Source organism: Pinus tabuliformis, chromosome J (assembly GCF_031772625.1).
Source record: "Pinus tabuliformis cultivar Carrire ecotype Pingquan chromosome J, CPIR1, whole genome shotgun sequence".
NCBI lineage: Eukaryota > Viridiplantae > Streptophyta > Pinopsida > Pinales > Pinaceae > Pinus > Pinus tabuliformis.
Window position 1 is genome coordinate 1,310,602,908 of NC_142295.1, and position 23,255 is coordinate 1,310,626,162.

A 23,255-nucleotide genomic window follows, 5' to 3' on the forward strand; every position below is an offset into this window, starting at 1 on the left:
CTATTTTTTAAATATTTGGACCAGGCCTGGAAGGAGGGGTTTCCCTAGGCCATAAATGCAGCATCACAAATATCAAGGGTGAGATTTGGAGCTATAATAGCCATTCACATAGAAATTCAAACATTTATCTCTACTTTAATTCCAACACAAATTTGCTGAAAAGTGGGCACAAGAGCAAGCACTTTACTTGCTTGTACACAAGTTCTTACCTTTCGTTTTTAACACCCAGTTCTTTCACAGCAAGAAAACATCAAACATCTATTCCTATGCAATTGTGCTGAAAAGCGGGTGAGGGAAAAAGCACTTTACTTATTGTACGCAGGTTCTCACCTACCATTTTTAATACCCAATTCTTTCGCAACACACAAACATAAAATAGACATCACCTTCTATGAAATGGAAACACTCTCCTTGGTAATGGTGCCAAAATGTTTGGTGAAAATAAGGTGTCTTTTAGAACTCTCAAATTCCTCACATTAATTATCAACTTGGGTAAGTCTTTTTGTTTCAAGAGTGTACACAATACGTGCAAGTGATGTAAATCATTGAATATACAGAGAGTACTTCTTTAGAATAACTTATTGATTTCAATACAAGAGTAAATGGATCAAACCATAAACTACCAATTTGTAACTTCAAGGAAATTAACTTATTCAAACATCAAAACTCAATCTTAAGCGAGATCACAATCCAATCTTAACCGAAAGTTCTAACTGCAATTACATCAACCAAGTGCACCATAATGATAATAGAGCTCTTTCAGCTGAATCTAGGCTTCTACATAAAAGGAATACATCTAATATAATCAATAAAACTCTAGCATTCAATTAACAAGAAATGATTCTTAATCAACTCAATCCACGATATTAAATAAATGAAACAATCAACAGAAATAAGAACCAATGCAACGAACATACAAACTAAACACTAGTCAAAGTGAATCAATCATAAAACTATAAAATAGAGTAATTAAGCTACAGAAAGGTAAATTGTAAAATAGGGAACAATAGTTAAATCCACTAGTGACTGAGCCCAAGCCACCAGTGATTACTGCTGGATTACTTCAGACTATCACGAATGAACAACAATGCGAATTATATATTATTCATCAAATTCAAATATCATTATAGCACGATCTGTTCGTCAGAATAACACACCGTATCCCAGAATTAAAATTGAAGTAAAAGCAAAAAATTAAGTCGCATTCTATTCATTTTTCTGCTTTATAATTATGGAGAAAAAGAGATAAATGTGATTCCTCAGGATCAGGAGATCCTGAGGAATTCGCAACTAAATGCAATTATCAGATAATATTTTCATCTTGCGCTAATCCTCCAGATTCACTTCTTGATTTGACCATAGAAGATGCACATTGTTTCCTTTGTTTAGCCTTTTCTATTCAATACTTTGAACAATAGTTGTTCCATTCACTAATTTCTACATAAAAACAACGAAAGTTAGTTTTGAAATCCAAATCGTATCAAGAGCAGTTTTACTAACTTTCTATCAAAATCTCATTAAAACCTTATTATATCATGGCACAAATGCATAAAAAGGAGGAAAGAGATAGTGTAATCAAGAGTAGATTTATACTTGTTGCACGGCCCAACAGTGGTAAGCAGTTTCTTGCGCACCCTTAAAGCTATAAGCAGAATTCCAATTTTTATCTGAATAGCCTAAGTGGGTGACACGTAGCACAAGAAAACCACTTTTCTTGCGCGCTCTCGATTTGATATCAGTCGTGCAAGAATTCACATGAGATTGTGCGATAGTTGTCAGATCATGCAAGATTGATCAACAGTGGAGATCAACCAAGCTAGTTGGTGAACGGGTGATGTGATAGCTATTGGATCAAGCGAGACAGATCGATAGTGGAGATTTGGAGCGCATAAAATCAAATGTTGAAATGAATACGTCAGCTATGCGACATGCGGTTAAATGGTGATTTGTTAGGTTTGTTGTGGATCGGACAGTAAGGAAATCTATGGATATAATCTGATTAAGACGTGATTTATTAGCTTCCGCTTAAGCATTTCATGCTGAAGGAAATGAAAATATGAGTGAGATATTCTTATAGAAAGAGAGTGATGGAAACATATGACAATGAAATGAACCAACTACTGAATCGAGACAACAAACTCCAAAGCTCATGTGAGAACTATAAATCTATGTTTCTGAGGTTGGTGAAGGGTCTCTTCCTCAATTCATGGTCAAAGAGGGAGGAGGTGAGGTCGAGACACTTGCTGAAAACCTTATGGTGATCATTTTCTCCTTCCTAACGTGCTAATTGAAAGAAGGCACAAATGGAAGGAAACTAAAACACAACCAATCTACTCTACACTAATGTAATGGAAATGCGTCTACTTAAGAAAATGAATGATTAAACCATGAATCTATGCTAGAATATGTGTATAAAAGAGGAGCCTTGGCTGCTAGGGTTGGGCCCTAACCCAAGAGCTTCACCCCTCTGATTTAACTCAATGCTGGCTTAAAACAAAACTCATTCTTATTATCAAAACCACAGATTACATCAAAAACTGTCACAAGTCTTGCAGCTTGAAAATAGAGTAGAGTTTTACAATTAAAAATACGAATCCTACTAAGGTCCTAGGCATCTCTACTTATACATCTGAAGTCTCCATTGAATTCCTTAAAACTAGGGAGGCTCGGCTCCCAAACTTGAGATAAACTGGTGCTTTGAATTTCACTTGCTCGACTGCCTTCTAGTGCTCATGATTTGGTTGTTTGCACTCCAAGCTGATGGAGGAATATTCAAATGGAGGGGTAGTAAATGAGGAGGATTTACCTCCTATAATTTCTCTCCCTTGTCCCATTTGAGTTTTGACCAAGGTCTTTGCCAAAATTCCTTCCTTTTATTCTTTAATCCTGCATTAAATGCACGTTAGACCATAAAGCAAAATATCCAACTCTAACTCATCTCATAAACAAAATATAATCAAAAGTATGCAATAAGTTGTGAGAATAGTTGTTTTGACTAAGCTAGGAAGTGAATTAAGGCCCATATAATTACCCAATGATGAGGCTCATCAATATGGTCCCAGCTAGTGGATCTGAAACTTTCCTGGAAACTTAGCGAACTTGCTATCACATAATAAAACAAAGTCATTTACCTTGAAGGTATGCAATTTGATGTGCCGATCATGCCAATATTTTTTGCATTCTCTTTTGAACCTGCTAGTGATGGAATCTAACCAGAAACCTATCTCCTTTGAGCTCCATTAGCTACGTGAACCATTATTCTAATGCTCCATAGTCTACCATTCCTTAGAAGGCCGCTATGCATAGACTCTGCACAATATATTCCATTGGCATTACAACCTCTACACCATAAACCAATCGAAAAGGCGTCAGACCTATTAGATTTTTGCAAGTAGCTCTGTATGCCCATAACACCACTAGTACGCGTAAATCCCAATCATTTCGCCACATGTTGCAAATATTCGTCAATGCATTCTCCAATATCTTATTGAAAGCCTCAACTGTTCCATTGGCCTAAGGATGATATGGTGTACTCTTCTGATAGTAAACCTGGAACTCTTCTTTCAGTGTGCTGATCATTTCATTGAGAAAATGTCTACTGCGTTCACTCATCAATACCTTTGGGAAACTAAACCTAGTCAACACATATTCAAACAAAAAATTTGCTGATGTTGTCCCTATATAGTCCTTCACATGTTGTGCCTCTGCCCATCTGCTCAAATATTCTGTCGCAATGATAATGTAGTGCACACCTGCTTTCTTACCTGGGGGCTGAATTGGTCCTACAAAATCAATGGCCCATTTCTCATATGGTTGTAATGACACCTGAGGATTCACCAACATTTCATCCCTCTATGATGGCATGCCCATCCTTTGACATGCATCACATGCCTTACAATATGCTTTAGAGTCTTTATGTAGCATTGACCACCGCAAACCAACGCGCAAAAATTTTTACGTTGTTGCTTTCCCAGCATAATGTCCTCTTGTAGCTCCTCCATGAGCTTCAGCAAGGATACTATTTTGTTCAAAATCACATATATCATCGAAGTATCTCGTATGATCCCATATTATACAAATGGCCTGCAATTATTGACAAATCAGATGTGCACACCACCAACTCTTTCTTCTGCTTATTGGTGTAGCCTTCTAGAGTTGTTACTGTGGTCAAGAAATAGATAATGTTTGCAAAGTGGTTGTCCACTACATTCACCAAAAATACTACGCTTCGAGCAACCCTTCCTCCAAATTAATAGGCTCCTCCCTTGTCTCAATGTGCAATAGATGGTTAGGTCCTGCATTCAACCTTCCTAGTTTCACAATTACCTCAAAATCATATTCTTAGAATAACAACAACCATTTGCATATTTCCCCCCTAGCACAGGCTTATTAACTAGGTACTTCAAGGCAGAGTGGTCTGTGTACATCTTGAAATGTTTTCCCAATAGGTAATGCCTAAATTTTTGGAGCATGTACACCATCGCCAATCCTTCGGGCTCTGTCATTGAATAATTGTTTTCAACCTTTGTCAACTTCCTTCTTGCAAAGGCTACAGGGTGCTCCAATTCTCCTTTTCCAGCCTGTGTTAGCACTTCTCCCAACACAATACACAAGGCATCAATGTGCACATGAAATTCTTTCTTCCAGTTTGGGAAAACCAATATCGGCATGGTAGCCATTTTCTCCTTCAAGACATCTAGACTGTGCTGACATTCTTCATTCTAGAAGAATGTAGTGTCCTTCTTTAGCAAATTCTCCATGGGCGCGGTGATCTGAGTATAAGCCTTGATAAACTTTCGATAATACCGAGTATGGCCCAGTGTTGTGTGTAAGTCTTTAACACTCCTTGGGGCTTCCAAATTGATTATTACCACGATCTTCGCAGTGTCCACCATGATTCCTTGCCTTCATACCACATGACCCAGGAAAATCCCAAAGGGGACACAAAACAAACATTTCCTCATGTTCAATGCAATCTGATACCTTCGACACGTATCCACCATTAAGCGCAGACTATCTACCTGGCACTTGGCTAGTCCAAACACTATCCAATCATCAAAATAGACCTCCAAAAATTTGTGAATAAACTCTTTGAACACCATGACGACTACGTGAGAGAATATTGCTCATGAATTTTTGAGTCCGAAGGTCATCACCATATACTGAAAGCAACCCCATTCCATTGCGAAGGATGTTCTACTCCTGTCTTCTAGCACGATCTTGATCTGATGGTATCCATATAACCCATCAGTAAACGAATAGGCCTTCTGTCCTCCAATGTTGTCTAGGAACTCATCAGTAAATAGTCTTGGGAAAGGATCATGGACATAGGCATCGTTAAGCTTTCTTAGATCTACGCAAATCCTTATTTCGTCCTTCTACATACTTTCCTAAACTACCATTGGGCTCACTCAATCAGACTCCCCAAATGGTTCAATAATACCTACCTTAAGCATCTTGTCCAACTCCAAGTGGACCTTTTCCTTGTATTTGGGATTAAGGCGATATGGCCTCTACTTAACGGGCTTCACGTTCAGTTTTAGATTTATTTTCATCACTCCCAAATTGCCTATGATGCCTTTGAAGTCCGAAACTTTGTAAGGAACAAATGTTGATATTCACGGAGCAATGGAGCAACTTTATCTACTGTAGCATCATCCTAGTAATCCCCAATCTTTGCAAATTTTGGCTTCAACTCTGTGCCAATGTTTACTTGCCTAGTTTTCAATGGTGTGGTGGTGTCTGGATTCTCTATCAACGATCCCTCTACCTCATAGTGGCCTTCTACTTCTGGGATTTTAATATTCCTTGGATCCTGATCCTCTCCTTCAACAGTCACATTATAGCATTCCAGCGCATGGTGTAGTTGGGTGCTCCAATCTGGTTGAACCAATTCCAAAGGATCCTGCGAGATTCGGAAGATCGCTGCCTTAACCTCATGTAGCACCTCATCAATACTTTCAAACCCATATTCAAAGTTGAATGTACTCAAAATCCATTCTCTTAACACATCCCACTCTATAGTGTCATGGTAGAGCTCCATTTCCAAATACCGATTCATAGGGATTATGTCCAGAGTGTGACATAATAAATGCACGCATTCTGGCTGTGGCTTCGTTCCATATACCTTAGTCCATTTGGCCAAATGATCACGTGGATAATTCCTCCCATCATACTTCTCAGTTACTCATACTTTAGGATGACCAAATCATGTTCTAATCATCCCTCTGTATTCGCACCACTCATCAAAGTTGTATTTCTGCATACCCCACCACCGAGCTAACGTAGCGCGCAGTGCCCAGTCCAATGCCTCAAAGAGGTAATCCTCTGGAACTTCTCTTTCAAAAGCATCCAAAAATTTATCTATGTCAATTAAACCATTGTAATAAAGAAAATTTATTACCTCCAATGACACATAGCACATCAATTTGGTCATCATGTTGCAGCGCCATGTGGATACTTCATGCAGCCTATTTTTCCAGCGTTGCAAATCTTTGTCTAAATCTGAGGTACAAAAAATTTCATGGTCCCATGAAATACATCGATCAACTGTCATATTAACCCATTTTTTGTCTCACACTGTGATTTTATAGATTTGATCCAAATAATCATCACTCTCCTCATAATCGTGGACTGGTTCAGTATAGCATGGTCCTTCTGTAGGGTCCAATGGTACTACAACGTAGAGCAATTTCCTTTCAAACAACATTGTCTGCTTCTTCAAATTGATGATGCCTTTCATATCGATATCCCAATAAATTCCTAGGAGTGCAGGATATGGACTGCTATCATCAAAAATCTCTATTACTTCAAAATCAGCCAACGTGCTCACACCTTCGATATCTACAGTAACTCCCTACAATCGTCCCATAGGGATAATCTTCTCCTGGTTAGCCATCCTTAGTTGAATCAGAGACCACTGCAATGTAGGTCTCCCCATTCTCTCCCAGATTTGTTTGGGTAGTACATTTGTGTCAGACCCCAAATCCAGAATAACCTGGTCCATCTCATAGCCTTCTACTTGTGTAGTAAGCCTCATCTCGCGCCCTCTTCTTGTCTCATGCTTACCAATATTTATGACTATGTGAGGTCCATCAGAAGTATTATCCTTACCAACATATTTGTTTATCAACTCTTACAGCCCTTTTACAACCTTGCTATCACGCAGTAGTTTCATACAGGTTTCCAAGAAGGTGGTAAGAATATAGGGGTCAAATTCTATAGGCAATTTGTACTGACTTCCTAAGGTAGAGGTCTCAACAAAGCTTTTCTTTGATTCCATGAACGTTTCCTTCGCATGCTCCAGATCAAACCCAACCTCATTTTTTGGAGCCTTACAGACCAATTCACCTTCTTCAGGCTACTTTCCCTTATTATCACTAGTCACGATCCCACTTCGCAGTACAATATTCACATTCGGGTCCTCTTCACGGGGCTCAACCCTCATCATCTATAAATTTTGGGTAGGATGTTGAGGCCATGGTTTCTTCTCCTACATCTTGGCCATCGGCACAAGAGATTCTTCAATTGTGTGGTTAAACAGAGTACAATATTGACATGACGGGCGTGTCTGATTCATACACTATCGCGCATAGTGTCCTGGCATTCCGTATTTGTAACAAATGGCCTACCCTTGACCCCTACCAGGTCCTCCTCCGCCTCGGCCTCGTCTGCACCCTTGATAGCCTACACGTGTTCCCCCACGCCCTCATCCAGAGGATGAGTTTCAACTTACATTCGATACATAGGCATCCTCTCCATCATTAATTCATAGCTCCTACAGTGGCACTCATCATGGCCCATCGATTTGGAGAAATCGCAGAACAATTGTTGTGGTGTCTATACAAACTTTTACAACAAATGACAACTATATGTTACATTTTTTCTGACTACTTGACAAATAACACACCATAGAGTGGTCCCCACACTTGCTCCTGCTGGAGCTTCCTTCCTTAGGGGCATAGGCCCCCCTCTTGTCATGTAATTTGTGAAGACAAGGTATTGATCTTTATCATGCCCCTTCTTTTTACACTTGAGATGCCAAACTTCTTCATGCACTTCTAGCTGAGCTAATTTTTCATTTTTTAAGCTCTGTAACTCCAAGTAGAGGTTCTGTAACTCTACATTAATTTGTTGAACTCCCAAAGAAGCATCTTGGACAGGTGACTCATGCAATCGCATCGCGATTTCCAAGGCTTTTGCCTGAGTTCCTATATTTTTTTGTGATAAAGCAATCCTTAAGTGGGGTAGGAATGTAGCTATAAATCAATTATAGTGCTTTTTATCTAAGAGATTCATATTAGCTTCATGGATCCCACACTTCAGCCTTTGATCTAGCTCCCATGGCATTTCACTGGGCCTCATCATGATTTCTGTAAATCCAATTACCAACTGCGATTCAAATTTAGGATTACCAAATTCCTTGTTCAAAATAGTCTGAGTATCTGCCAACGACATGAATGGATTATCAGTGCAATACTTCACATACCATGTCAATGCGTGGTGATAAAGAGTGGTGACTAACTACGCCTTCTTTATATTATCATTTGTAATTTGTTGTGCTTTCCACATAGCCTTCGCAACAAAGCATAACGAATCCAGATTGTCACTCCCTAAGCCTTTGAAAACTAGAAACTTCATTGTATTCAACATGTTGGCCACTAGTGGTGGTGGTGGTAGTGTGGGTGAAGGTGTATGTTATGGAGGCGAATGTGGAGGTGGCATGGAAGGATAAGGTATCTGCTGAAAACCCTAACTTATCAACTGGACAACGCTCTGTGGTGAAGCCTGTGTTGCTCCCTCTTTGTCACATGAAGGAGGTCCAATCAATGGACTATATTCAAGACATCTTCTTCCTTGATTTCTAAAGCTTCGTCCACTTCACGTAGATCCTGTTAGAGCCTAGATTTGCCTCAGGCTGAAAAGACAAGGTTCTAGGTCCACATCAAACCACGCTCAGCCTCGTAGCTAGCCCTACGAGGATAGGAGACGGCTCCCTCCGGGTCAATCTTAGTGAAAGATAATCAATGGGGCTGGAGATGACTGATTTAGCAACTGATTTTAGGCTAGGTATTAAGTGTAAAGGATTTGATTTGAGTTTTTGAGGGTTTTGTTGGAAAAAAGGGACAGGCAAATTTGGGTCCGGGGATGAGGCACAGTTTCTGCAGAGTTCTGATTGGGGCAAGGAAGGCAATCGTTTTGATGCTTTGAAGTGGGTGAATGGAATAAATCAGACTAGTGAGGAGCTAAGGAGAGCAATAGAGTCTCAAGAATTCTCCTTAAATAGATGAAAACATGGAAATTTAAACAAATTCAAAGGCAGAGCATAATAGTTAATGGATTCTACCTTAATCACTCATTTGTTCAAATTCAGAAGAAGAGACAAGAAAATGATAGACATAACACTAATGAACTTACAATTACTCAGAGAAAAACACCATCAAAACATAAAGCCACATGGATCCCAAACAGTGCTGCAAAACCCTGGTCTTTCCTTAGCCAAAAATGCAGAGATAGAATGTACAATGGTATGCCAAAGCAATCCCTAGTGTCCAACCCTGAAAATGACTTAGGAATTACATGATATAGACTAGCCCAACCCATTCCCTTGCCTCTAGGAGTCGAGCTCATCATTCTAGGAGTTGTTTCAACGAATTCTAAACAAAGCACTAAAATCTAGGCAATCAAAACAACTTGCCTCTATAAGGTAGGAAATTGATTCATTCATTAAATTTTCACTTTTTAGTGAATGAATCCTCTAGAACATGTAAATAAGTGCCAAAATTACATCATTCTTATCCAATTACATCAAGATAGATCAAAAATTACATCAAAAAGAAAAACTAGCCAAACTGGCCGAATTTCTGAGCTGGAAGGTGAAAAATTGAGCAAAAATCCTCTATGCGCCGCGCCAAATCCTCTATGCATCGCGCCAATTTGAGGCTGATTTTGAGGCACTTCCTAAAGTCCAAATTGAGCCCAAGATATCTCATTGGAAAGCCCTACCTGTCTACTTTCCAACCCAAGTGGAATTTTTCAATTTGGATGTCATTTGCCCCTCCAAAAATGCAATCTCCAGGGACTGCTTCCTGTGTGTCAGAATAGGGGCAAAGAGGTCATTTTCAAGGTGTTTTTGACCCTTTAGGCCACCCAGAGCTTGATGAAGTCTCTTGGCTATTCCTGAGCATGCATAAGTTATCATAACAAACCCAAAAATATCAAGTTTTCCTCCAGAAGATGTCCCAATTATAAGCGTGCGCCAAGTGGCACGGCACATTGGGCAGAAAAGCCTGTTTTTGCTCAAAAATGTCTAGGTACGCACTTTTTCTTTGCATTTCCTATGGTCCCGCACTTAATGGTCATGTATCCAGCGGACCTGACCACACCTTTTCTTTGTGACAGGTGCGGACTCCTGAGTGTGCCACGCCACTACCCAGGTGCGCCGCGCCTTTTTACAGAAGACTTTTGGAGGCCTTCCCGGTGTCCAAATTGGGCACAGGATAGCTCGTTGGAAAGGTATTTGAGTCTAGTTTCCAGCACAGCCATAATTTTTAATTTTGAGTTTATTTTCCCTGTCAAAAATTAAATCTCCCAAGACTGGTCAAAATGTGCCAAATGAGGCTGCCTCAAGGCAGAGTGCATTGCAGTCAACTTTTGAAGGTGTTCCTCAACTCCAAATTGAGCTCATGATATCTCATAGGAAATATATTTGTGTCTAGTTATCATTTTACTCATCAATTAAGTCATTTGGCTAACCAAGCTAGGAGAAAACTTGATTTTCCCAAGGTCACTTCAGAGGTGCATCAATTCTCCTAAGGCAACTATATTTTTGAAATTTATCTAAAACCATGATAGCTATGTAAACAGTGAAGCATTTTTTTCTTCCTTGGCATATTTTGGACAAAAACCTCTCTCAGTTTTCCAAAATTCATATTTTCTTGCTGAAAAACATCATTTGAGTAAAACCTACTCCGATATGTGGAACAGGGGATTTGATTGAAATGAAGCGAAATGAAGGGGATAGGGAGCTTCTAAATTCTTTAGGAAATTTTGGGAAGTAGGGATGGATGTTAGGAAGCAGGGGAAAGTGTAATTTCAAATATTGAGTGAGGGGAAGGGGTCCAAAAGGGCTAAACACAGTCCCAACCTAGAAAAATTGTCATGTTGTAGCAAGAAACTAGGGTTTGTGCGAAAATGAGTAATTCGGGGGATTTTAGTGATGGGAAATGTTTAATAAGGTACATTATGGATAGGGGAAGGTATATGAACATCAGGATACAAGTTTAACTAATGATTTGACCATCCAAGAGAAATTACCTTCAAAACCCTAGGAGAGGGAAATGAACTTTACCTAGGCGCAACTGAAGCATGAACAAGGTGTAAAATGACCCAATGGAACCTGACATGATGATGAAAACCCTTTGAATGATGGCACACTCATCTAAATGGTGACATGGACCGACATTTGGACAACTTTGACAAAAGTAAGATCAAACCCTAGACCTAATACCTACTGACCAAATTTTGCTTGAAGACTCACTGAAATGACAAAATTTGACCTTGACACCTTAAAATCACTTTGTAAGAGCATGTTTGATCACTGGAGGAAGGCTGCCAAGACTGACACTAACAGATCCAAACATCAAAGTAATGGCATAACCCTATTTTCACGTAAGTTCATCTAAATACAAGTGTTAAAAGATCTTAAATAGTTACCTCATGGTCCCTTGAAGAGGCATTGCTCTAATTCACTATAATCGATTGAGGTATCAACCGCGAACTCTGTAACAAATCCTTAGATGAATCCTTCAAGCCAGTGATCAACTGCACGTGTGATCTTATCTTCAGAAGCTTTCAACCTCTGCATGAGATTTGGGATCCACATTATCGAACTGTCAAGCCCCTACCTTCCTTGGCCATCTACCAATTTGGCGATCCACTCGTATAGTTCGATCGGGAAGGTGCAAAAGAATATTTCATGTATTTTTGTGTACAGATATTTGTCCAACCACTATTCTTTTGTCAGGCATAGATTCCTATTTTCCTGCACCACCAATTCATAGATCTTTCTATCCAGCCACTTCTTAATTTCCTTCTTGTTCAAATTCCAGTGATGCGACATCACACATCTCTTTATGTATTTCCTAGTCCCGACAACAAAACCATTTGTTGGCTTAGGGGGTCCTAACCTAGGTTCAGAGTTAGTTGTGCCAAACAAATCACTACACTACTAGCCCTTTCGGCATTAATCTGTGGTGTGTGGACTAAATTCTCACCCGAAGCAGTATGAGGGGATGCTGGAACTAATTTTCCACACCCGAAGGTCAGTGTGATGTTCTTTTGGTGACCTAGATCTGCCTTTGCATAGATCTCTATGCTCCTGCAGGCTATTGTTGTAACTTCCTTTAATACCCCTCTAAACCTCCTTGATGGTCTATGACTGGGTTTTACGAATTGTGAATAGGTGAATTAGCTACTTACCTACACCATAGATTATTCTTAGACCATTATTTGTTCAAATCTACTTAAGTGTTTGATAACTTTAATGGGAAACATTATAATCACCGTGTAATCACTTAACATTAATTGTGTTTAGATAACAATGTAGATCAGGTAAAGTCGCACATCAATACATCATTATTTCATAAAACCATTATTCATCACAACATAAAGCACATTCATACATAACAGAAGTTAATGGATATACACAGGAATTTCTACAACAATATTCTTTATTGATATTTAGTTAAGCTTACAGGCTCAAAACTTACCTGCGCACTCAGCTGCAGGGGTCTGAGCACTTAGTTGTGGACTCTACTCTAGGCCTTTGTGCATTCATCTTCGGAGCTTTTCCCTCCTCTAGGACATCTACTTCTGTGCTAGACTTCTGCACTTGTACCCATAGACTACTTCTTACTTGCCTTAGACATCCCTAAGACACACCTATTTATACAATCCCATGGTCCGTGAACCATGGGTAGATCTTTAAAAGCTTAATCAAGTTGCATAAAAGAAGAGTAAAACCCTTTTCGACTCTTAACTAGCTACGTGCTCCGTGACCACAATTTGCAAAGACTTCACATCTTTTTACATAAAAACTTGGTCTTTTACCCCAAAACTGACCTAGGGGACCCCATCCCAACAGTCACTGAGGGCTGAGATTGTGTAGTTCAACTCAGTCGAGATCCTGTGGAAGAGGATTGTCCAGTTGGATAGATTTTCAGGAGAAATGGTTGTGTTGAAAGAAAGTGAACTTGTACAGACTTGACATTGTGATCATACACTTAGCATGCTTCAACAACAAGAAAATGCATACTGTTGGCTGATAATAGGTGTCTTCTAAAACTCCTAATTATCCCACATTAATAATCAACTCGGGAAAGTACTTTTATTTCAAGAGTGTACACAATATGTGCATGCTATGAATTCAGAGAGTAATGTTTCTTAAAATGACGTATAGATATTTAATACAAGAACAAATGGATGCATCTAATAAACTAAAATTGCAATCATTAAAGGAAATATAACATCTAAGCTTCAAGACTTAATCATCTACTGAAATCATAATCAAATCTCACACAAGCAATTTAATCAACAATAACATCAGTTGAGATCATAGTATCAATAACTCATCTCTTCCTAGTTGATTCAATCTAAATCATACTCAATCTCTACGAAGCAAGCTAGATGGAAATGATATCAATCTAAGAGTTCAATAGCAATAACCAAACTCTTTGTAGTTGATTAAATCAATACAAATAATTATCTAAGTAACTTAATCTAGAATGAATGTAAGCTGAATCAAACTACAGTGTTGTAAATCATATAAAGCAAAGATATTCCTTCAATTTAGGAAAACAATAAAAAGCGCATAAGATGGGAGAATTAACAAATTAATAAAACTAGCTGAAATCAAAAAGATATAATACAGAGAAGCAATTTAATCCACCAGAGGCCGAGACCATAGCCACCAGCGAATGCTGCTGAGCTACTTCAGATAAGGCGAATGAACAACAACCTCAAATTATATATTAATCATTGAACTTGAGTAACATTACAATATGATCGTGTTCTCTTGACAACACAAGTCAGTAAATTAATATTACATTTTGAAATAACAAGGATTGGTCCCCTTTCTTCCTACAATAGTTTTCTTTTATAATCAGAAAGGGGTAAAAGATAAATGTGATCCCTCAGGATCTCCCAATCCTGAGGGATTCGCAACCGATTTCTAACTTCAAACACCTTTCCTTTTTTGCACTGATCCTCCTTATTCACCCTCAGCCCTATCCGCAACTGACTCATTTCGTCCTCTGTATGTTGGTTTTTTTTGTTCCATCATTAGGGAACAACAACTTCCTTCCATCATTTTCTGCATGTCACATCATGTGGCTTTCTTCTTTCTTTTGTTCAGTTCGAGGCTAAATCTTAACTGCGAGTAGTTCAGCTGTTTCTTATCGTAATCAATCAGGAGATCTTGAGGGATTCGCAACCAATTTCTAACTTCAGACACCTTTCCTTTTTTGCGCTAATCCTCTTGATTCACCCTCAGCCCTGTCCGCAACTAACTCATTTCATCCTCTGTATGTTGGTTTTTGTTGTTCCATCATTAGGGAACAACAACTCTTCCTTTCATCATTTTTCTGCATAAAGAAGAGTAAAATTCAGTTACTATGGCTAAATCTTAACTGCGAGTAGTTCAGCTATTTCTTATCATAATCAATCAATATATTAGCGCATTAAGATATGAAAAAGATAAGAAACAAGGAAAAAGGTGATGAAATTAATAGTAAATACATACCCATTTCGTGACTCAACATACTCCCCTGCTTACCCTGTTTCATGTCCCCATGAAAACTAAGTAATTATGATGCAGTGCAGTTAAAGAGTAGGCTGGAGAAGGAGCGTCAAAAATTGGTCTAAAACCATGATGTTGAGCCAAGAGTGCAAAGGTGGGCCCTTCCTTTCCTTCAGGCAATTCATAGATAGCCCGATAACCTTCAGGAGGATACCAAATGATGGGGCTACGAAACCGAAATCCTAACCAATAAGGTCCTTCTCTCAAAATAAGGTTGTTGTAGATGACAAAATCGGCCGCAACTTCTTTGAAATTCCTGTAATTAAATGGCTCCCTATCCTGCACACTACTAGTGGAGACCGTCCACTTGAGCTTAGATGCAGCAAGAGAGCTTTCTTGAATGGAGTGAAAATATGATACTCCGCTCTGTACAATATCCTTATGAATAGGCCCCAAAATTTTAATCACCCCTTCCCTTGTCATCAGACTCTTATGGTTGGCAAGCATTTGCAAAGGGTGCTTGGGTTCACTTCTTACCCAGAGATCCAATCCATGCTCTTGTCGTTGGAATGCGTTATGATCTTTAAACCATTTAAGTTGGTTAATTGAAAACAAGATAAAGGCCTGGAATTGAACATCTCCCACAAAAGGGTTAGGGCTCTTTTCCACCTCGTTCTCTAATACAAAATTGTGCACGTAAAATTGACAAAGAAGCCTTTCAACCTTTACACCATGTTGTTTGCAGCAATTTATAAAATATTCAACTATTTTTAATTCAATTGGTTTTCTAGCTCTCATGGCTTTAATTTTCAACAACAGGTATCGTTCTAACAAAAACAAGGCATAATTGGTGGTAGGAGACCTGCATGCCAAGACATCTGTATATAATGAGAAGATGGTGTCTGTTCGACCTATGACCCTCTCTAGTTTGAGCTTGATTCTCTCTATTTTCTCTTCTGCCTTTCTGCATCTATCAAAAGTCTCGCTCTCTGTTGCATTCATTTCCCAAAGCTGTCTCTACAGCTCTTGATATCTCTGATGGGAAACAATTTCTTGTTCAAGCTGCTCTAATGTGAGTCTGAGTGCTTATGCTATGAGAAAGGATGTTTTCTGTCTCAATTTCTTTATTATGGGAGGCCCAAAACTTCGTCTGAGTAGCCATGCTATAAGAGTGTACATCCTCTATTTGAATAGCTACGTCTACTAGAATTGCATGCTATTCCTCTTGAGTGATAACTGGTTGAGTAGGTATGGGCTCGGTTTGGGTCCCTGTAGCCCTACCTTCATATAACTCTGTTTGTACGACCACATTTACTGTCTCCGGGTTTTGTTTGGAACCTTTCCCATTGTGATTTCTCTTATTTTTCTTTTGAGTCGTTTGACCGTTTTGCGAAGCTTCTACTGTTATCTTCTTAAATTTTCAAATTTGGCTCTATACCTCTTCAAAGGAGGGACTGCTCTACTGACAGTCTTGTTAATTGCTTCTGCTTCTAAAGAGCTTTGTTGCTCACCCTGGCTCTGTTCTAATAAGACCATGTCTCCATATTGATTATCCGCTTCTCGAATTATCTCTGTCTCGACTTCTTCTTCTTGGCCTATGTTTTCTGTGCTTAGGCCTACCTGGCTGTTTTCCACTAGGAGCGTGTCACCAGATTGGTTCTCTGCTTCTTGAATGGCCTCTGCGTCTGTTTCCACTTGGCAACTTGCATCTTTTGAGGGAGATAGAATTCTGGTATGGCTAGAATTCTAAGGAGATTGGGTTTCTCCTATGTTAAGATTGAGCAATCCTTCAGGCTGCATGTAAACATTCATGTTGGCCAGAACCTAGGCCATATCGAAATCGTGCAACAAATCGCCTTGGGGACTCATATTTGGTGTTGAGGGAAGTCCCAATTCATTTCTTTTTTCATCTCTAGAATGGCCTATTCCTTCATCATGGTTTGATTCAAGGTTATCCTGTCCTTCTAACTCTAGCTACAAGTATTGTTCACTTATTGGGCTAGATAATTCTATAGGTTGACTAGCGCTGCCTTGAGGGTTTTTAGACACTCCCTGTTTTGACCCCAACCTTGTGGATCGTCTGCGCTTGTGAGGTATGCTCCCTGAAAGGGTAGTCCTCTTTCCTTTTGGAACAAGGTTAGGTGCTGGCAGGGCTATACCTCCTTCGAGGGCTAGTATTAGATCATCCCAGGTTGATTGTTGCTGGGCAAGGTTATAGTTAACTATTAACCTGATGAGACAATGGTGGCTAACTACTGTTTCTATATGTTGGGACCATCTCAGCCTCTCGCCAATGTCATGCAGTAATGAATTCAATAATGCAGGTAAGTTAACAAAGCATTTTCGTTTTAGAACTACTAAGATTTTGAGTTGTTGTGGCCTTACCACGTCTTTACGCCCATCACAGGTAATGCAGTTCTGGATGATTTGTGCCAATTCTCCCCGTGGCTCTCAAAGAGAAGATGGTCGAACACCTTTTCCCTTCTTAATTAGCTCCTATCCTTCATCCCTAAAAGCCTTGATAGCATCATGCAACTTCAATCGCTTGCCAGCCCGTACTAGTCCTTCTGCTAGCAACCCGGATACTTTTGCTATCATAGCGTCTGATATAGTGATTTGCCTGCCTCTTACCACAGATTGTCCATTCTGTAGATTCCGTAAAAATTTGATGAAAATTTCCTTGTTGTGGGGTTGAAATCTCGTAAAGTATGCTATCCATCCTGCATGAGCCAAAATTTCCCCGGCTTCATCAAAGACAACCAGTGTTAAAGGTTCTCGGTGCACTGTTCTTCCTCCCATGATGCTTGAATTCTACAAATGATTAGTGTAGCGGAGATAGCACAGCAACAAACAGAGCCAAGTGATGGAATGACAAATGGTTGTAATGGCTTTATCAAGAGATACTTTATAAGCATAAATATCGTTATCAAGGACTGTTATAATGACACATGTTCTATGATCATGGGATGTCGTATTGTTCTGCAAAATCAAATGAAAAGATGACAGTGCATGCATAAGTATATTGGAGGTCCTTGCCCCCCTTAAAAATAATAGGTCGCCTACGACTGAATGAATGAAAGGATAGCGGGTTGGCGGTGAAGTACATGGGTGATTTATTGGGTAATGAAAGTGGCAAGGTACACATATTAATGAAAGGATCATAAAGCATATTGGAGTGATGAAAGCAAGGCGTGTAACGAGAATTATCCATAAGTGATAAGATGTCGTGAGGTGATGCGATAAAGTAAAAGGACAACATATGCAAGAAAAATTCTTACCGCCTTTATTCCACTTAATTGTATTGATTGATTAAAAAGATTAAATCATGCATAAAGGTTCATGATAAATTAGGAACATAGTCTCTCTGTAGAAAGATAAAAACATAAGAAGAGGGCATTATAATAATTATTGATGTAAAATAAAACTTCGATACCATCAGCAGAGCTTCCGTTGCCTGCAAGCGTTTATAGCCTCGACAGAGTTGCTTTCTAACCCTTTGGAACCATGGTCCTCTATGTATAATTGGGGAAGTTCATTATGATATCCACAGTAGAGACCAATGTTCTGGCATGGTAACCAAATGAACACATTGCCATTCACTGGGAAGTAGTGAAAAGTGGTCAGGCCAGCTCGTAATGAAACCTCCTGATCTAAGGACATTATTTATTGATGCATCCTATTATCTCAAAATCAATCCCTGAAAGGCTGCTGATTAGGTAGACCTTGAGTAACTGTTTCAAACCTACTTTCGGCTGAGGCTTAGCCTCCTCAACCTGAGAGGGTTCTCTCAAAGGATTAATGATATTGATAATGGATTAGATGGCTAACTCTATTAAACAAATGAAGAAGTGTAAGTGGTTGAAACATAATCAATAAATATCCATTGGGCTTATGGAGTTAGATATGCTTCAGTATTGACAGTAAGGTTAGCTTTACATAGAAGTCAGGGCGTTTAGAATTCAATGCATGTAGAATACACCATAAACACATAGGACCAATACACTTTACAAATGCATGAAGGAAATTAGAGCATTGTTAGTGATTTCTAAGTAATAACACTTTCATACCACTGTAGACAATAGGAAGAGAAAAATACAAGACATTCAGAACATCGAATTCCTTCTGATTCTTGAGAAGCAAAGCCAAAGTATTGTATTACTAAAAACAGAGTCTTTACACAAAGCACAATATGAGAGCTTTTCTGAATAATTTTCCAACATTCTGTACATTAGATATTCTCCTATATATAGAGCTCTTTACATAACTGAGATTCCTCCCTCTAGGATGAGGAAAATTTGAATTCTACCTGACCTAACACCTATTGACACTTAAAACTAACTATTTAATGTAACTAACTGTTAACTGGCAATTTTAGAGACCTAAAACAATTAGGAGTGTAACTCCTCATTATGATTAAAACGACCTTATCTAAGAATTAAACACTCCTTTTGACACCTATAACTCCATGAATTCGAATTTTATGGTGCTCATAACCCTCCAGCTGGCCCTTGATGACTCATCCTTTTACTGTTCCTAGAAACTAGGAGATTGCTCCTTGCTCTGTTCTGGCTGAAAAATAGGTCTTTGGACAAAGCTCATATCTTCTCATAAAAAATGTATTTAGAAAAACTAAAGGAGGCTTTTGTGAACCAATCCATGCTGAACAAAAACCTCCCTTGGTTTTTTGAAAATTTTTTCCTACCGCCCAGAATGTGTCTTTTAAAAACCGGTGTAAAACAGGAGAAATATGCTTGTGAAAAACTGCACCTACAACAGTTTCGTAGTGCAAGTTTTGTCATTCATTTCTCTCAGATCATAATGGATTTGAAGAAAGTGGAAGAGGTTTTTGTACTCCAGTATCTTAGGAATTAAAACCTCTTTCACTTTTCAGAGATGAGTTTTTAAGTGACCAGAAACTCTTCTAGAAATTGACTGGTAAAAACAAGGAGACAAAGTTCCTCCTTTTTAGCTTTTGGTCTCCACAAGGATCTTCGAAATCAATTATCCCTGTTGTTATTCATAAAATTGCATTGGATTATCTTGTTTTACATACACTGCAAAATTTTCTCATATATATGTGGTAAAACAAAACTTCTTTAATGCTGCCTGAGCATTATGAATCAATACTGGTTATGACATAATGACCATTTTCATAACATATAGCTTTAGAGTTCATGGATGTCCTTCTTTTATCTGTTTTGCCCTTGATGGATGTTTGCATTTTGTAAATGATCCTTTTCAAAAATTCTTCTTCAAAAGGATTTCCCTTTGTCTCTCAAAAACCAGCCCATCAAGTCATAATATGCAGCTACAGTAGTTTCGTAGCGCGCTACGAAACTGCTGTGCTTTAGGCATCACCTACAACAGTTTCGTAGCGTGCTACGAAACTGCTGTGTAATTTCAAAAACACTGGTTTGAGACCAAAATTTAACTTTTTTGATCTTTCTTTTACTTGAAATTGCCTCTTCATTTATCATGAGGCTGTTCAAAACTGGATATATAGACACCATACTTCAAAGGTAAACTTCAAGAGGTAATTCATCAAAACTTTGGACTCAACCTTACTTGCTTATGTGATTTCTTTTTAGCTACAGATGTTCTTCATGCTGGCTTGGTTGTGTCTTCAGATCTTCAAAACTACATTCCTCTCATTGAGAGATGACTACCTTACCTTTGTCGTTTTTATGCAGCTGTGATGATGTTTCTGATGCAGTCATAGGTCCTTCATAAGATTTTGTTACCTTGAAACAACAATTTTGAAACCATACAAGTTGCCCAAATTTTTTTGAATTTTTTTTAGTGATAACACATCCATTGGATCATATCCCTAGTGTGGTGGCCATAGTGGGAATGCCACTTCGCTACTTCCTTGTGATCATGGTAGGCTGGCTCGTGATGAGGCCCACTATCCTCCATCTGTGGAAAAAAATCATACAATTGTTAGTGAATATATATATATATATATATATATATATATATAGATATAGATATATATTTATTTTTTAACACTTCCCATTTATATAAAGAGGGTGGCTCAGCACTCCTTAAGAGTAGGGATGGCGGAATAAGTTTGAACATATCAATAGAAAAAAAGTATACCCATAATCTTATTGATAATAAATCGAGAGAGTTATATGGGACAAGGGAGAACCAGCATGGTACAGATAATCATTCAGTTTGATTTATAGTGGAAATGAGGACAGTGAAGTGATATAGATAATTGTGTCCTTTCTTTTTCGATCGATACACAACAATCTTGTTAAAGATGATAATATTCAAGATATTTGCCTGTTCCAGTAAAATCCATACTTTTTGTCCTTAAATATGTATTTGTACTTTTGTGCCATAAAGAGGATGATAAAGAGTGAAATGGGATGGTCTAGGGATGATTATGCAAGGTAGAGAAAAAGGATGTTCTCAAAAATACTCACAAGGTGTTGTTCCTTGAAGGGAATAGCAAAAAAGAAACCCACACAAAAAGTGTTGTTCCTTATATGGAACAATAGTTGTTCCCTATAGGGAACAACAAAGAAAAATACACAAAAAAATGTTGTTCCTTATAGGGAACAACAACCGCTCCCTGTAGGGAACAACAAAGAAAAATAAACACAGAAAAGTGTTGTTCCTTATAGGGAACAACAGCTATTCCCTGTAGGGAACAACAAAGAAAACACACGCGAAAAGGTGTTATTCCCTGTAGGGAACAACAAGAGAATACAAATGAAAATTGTTGTTCCCTATAGGGAACAACAACTGTTCCCTCTAGGGAACAACAACTGTTCCCTCTAGGGAACAACAACTGTTCCCTCTAGGGAACAACAAAGGAAATTACACGTGAATAAGTGTTGTTCCTTGTAGCAAATAGCAAAGAAAAATAGGGAAAAAATTAATAATAAACAATCTACTGTTCTAAGCAAATCCAATCAAATAGAAAGAAAACAGAAAAGCAAATTTATGTACATTTTTCAAAAAATAAATTCTTCACTGGACTGGTGCTGTCGAAGAGTTTCCCTCTTCAACAAGAATTTGTATAGTGGAATCTTCACATATTTGTTGGCAAAAGGATTCCCTTGTAAGCGGTTTGTGATAGAGGCATACTCGATGTCCATTTTCTTTAAAAGAGTAGCCAGTCCCGTCAATGGTGGCTAATGTAAGGGTGCCATTATCGTGCGCCTCTTGTATCTTAGAGGGACCTAACCATCTAGTCTGGAGTTTTCCTGGGAAATCCTAGAACCTAGAATCATACAGAAGTGCCCAATCACCTTCATGGAATATCTTTTTCTTGATGAGGGCATCATGTCATTTTTCTCTTTGTTGTTGGATCAGCGCAGTGTGCTGAAGAGTTGATAGTCAGATTTCATCCAATTCATTAATTTGATGTAGTCTGTTAACCTGTGCTTCATTCAGATCGAAGCCTACTTCTTGGGCTATCCTCAATGTCTGAATTTCAAACTCTATTGGGAAGATAGGTTCTTTGCCAAACAATAGCTGATATGGGGAGTATCCTGTGATATTCCTCCAAGTCGTGCGATATTCCCACAGGGCTTCTGGCAATCGGGTAGCCGAGTCACATCTATGTGAGGCAACTGTCTTCGTTAGTATGGCCTCAATTACTTTGTTGGTACTTTCTACCTGGCCATTTTCTTGCGGGTGGTATGGAGAAGTGATTCTGTGTAAGATGTGATGATTTTTTAATGTAGCAGCAATCTTATGGCCTACAAATTGTTTCTCTCCATCCATAATTATTGCTCTAGGCAAGCCATACCACACGAAAATTTGGAAAATAAAATGGATTGTTGTGTCCTCTGTGGCCCTCAGTAATGCTTCTGTCTCCACCCATTTAGTCACATATTCCATTGCAACCAGTATATATGTCTTTTGATTAGATGATGGATTTATTGGGTCAATGAAATATAATGCCCAACATTCAAAAGGTTCGATGACTAACTGTGGATGCAGGGGCATTTCGTCAGACTGGCTAGGGCGACCCATTCTTTTCCAACTATCGCATGCCTAGAAAAAATTCTTGGCATCCTTAAAAATGGTGGGCCAATAATATCCCATTTGTAAGACTTAATGTCCAGTCCTGCAGTCTGCAATGTGTCCACCGCAAGGTCCATCGTGGCATGCTTTTAGGATGTCATAGATTTCGTCTTCCCTGACACATCTGCGAATATGCATATCTTCTCCTGTGTGAAAGAGGTATCCTCCAATCCAGGAGAACCGAGTGTTATGTTGCATTATTAACTTTCTTTCTCTGGCATCAGGTGCTTGGGTAATTTTCCCACTGCTAGGTAATTCGAAACATTAGCGTACCATGGTGTTTTCACATTTACAGCAAATAGGTGCTCATCAGAAAATTGGTCTTCTACTGCCATTGCATCATTTGTTTTTAGCACACGTGAGAGGAAGTCTGCCAAAGATTTTCCTTTCCTAGTCGATCCTTTATTGTTATTTT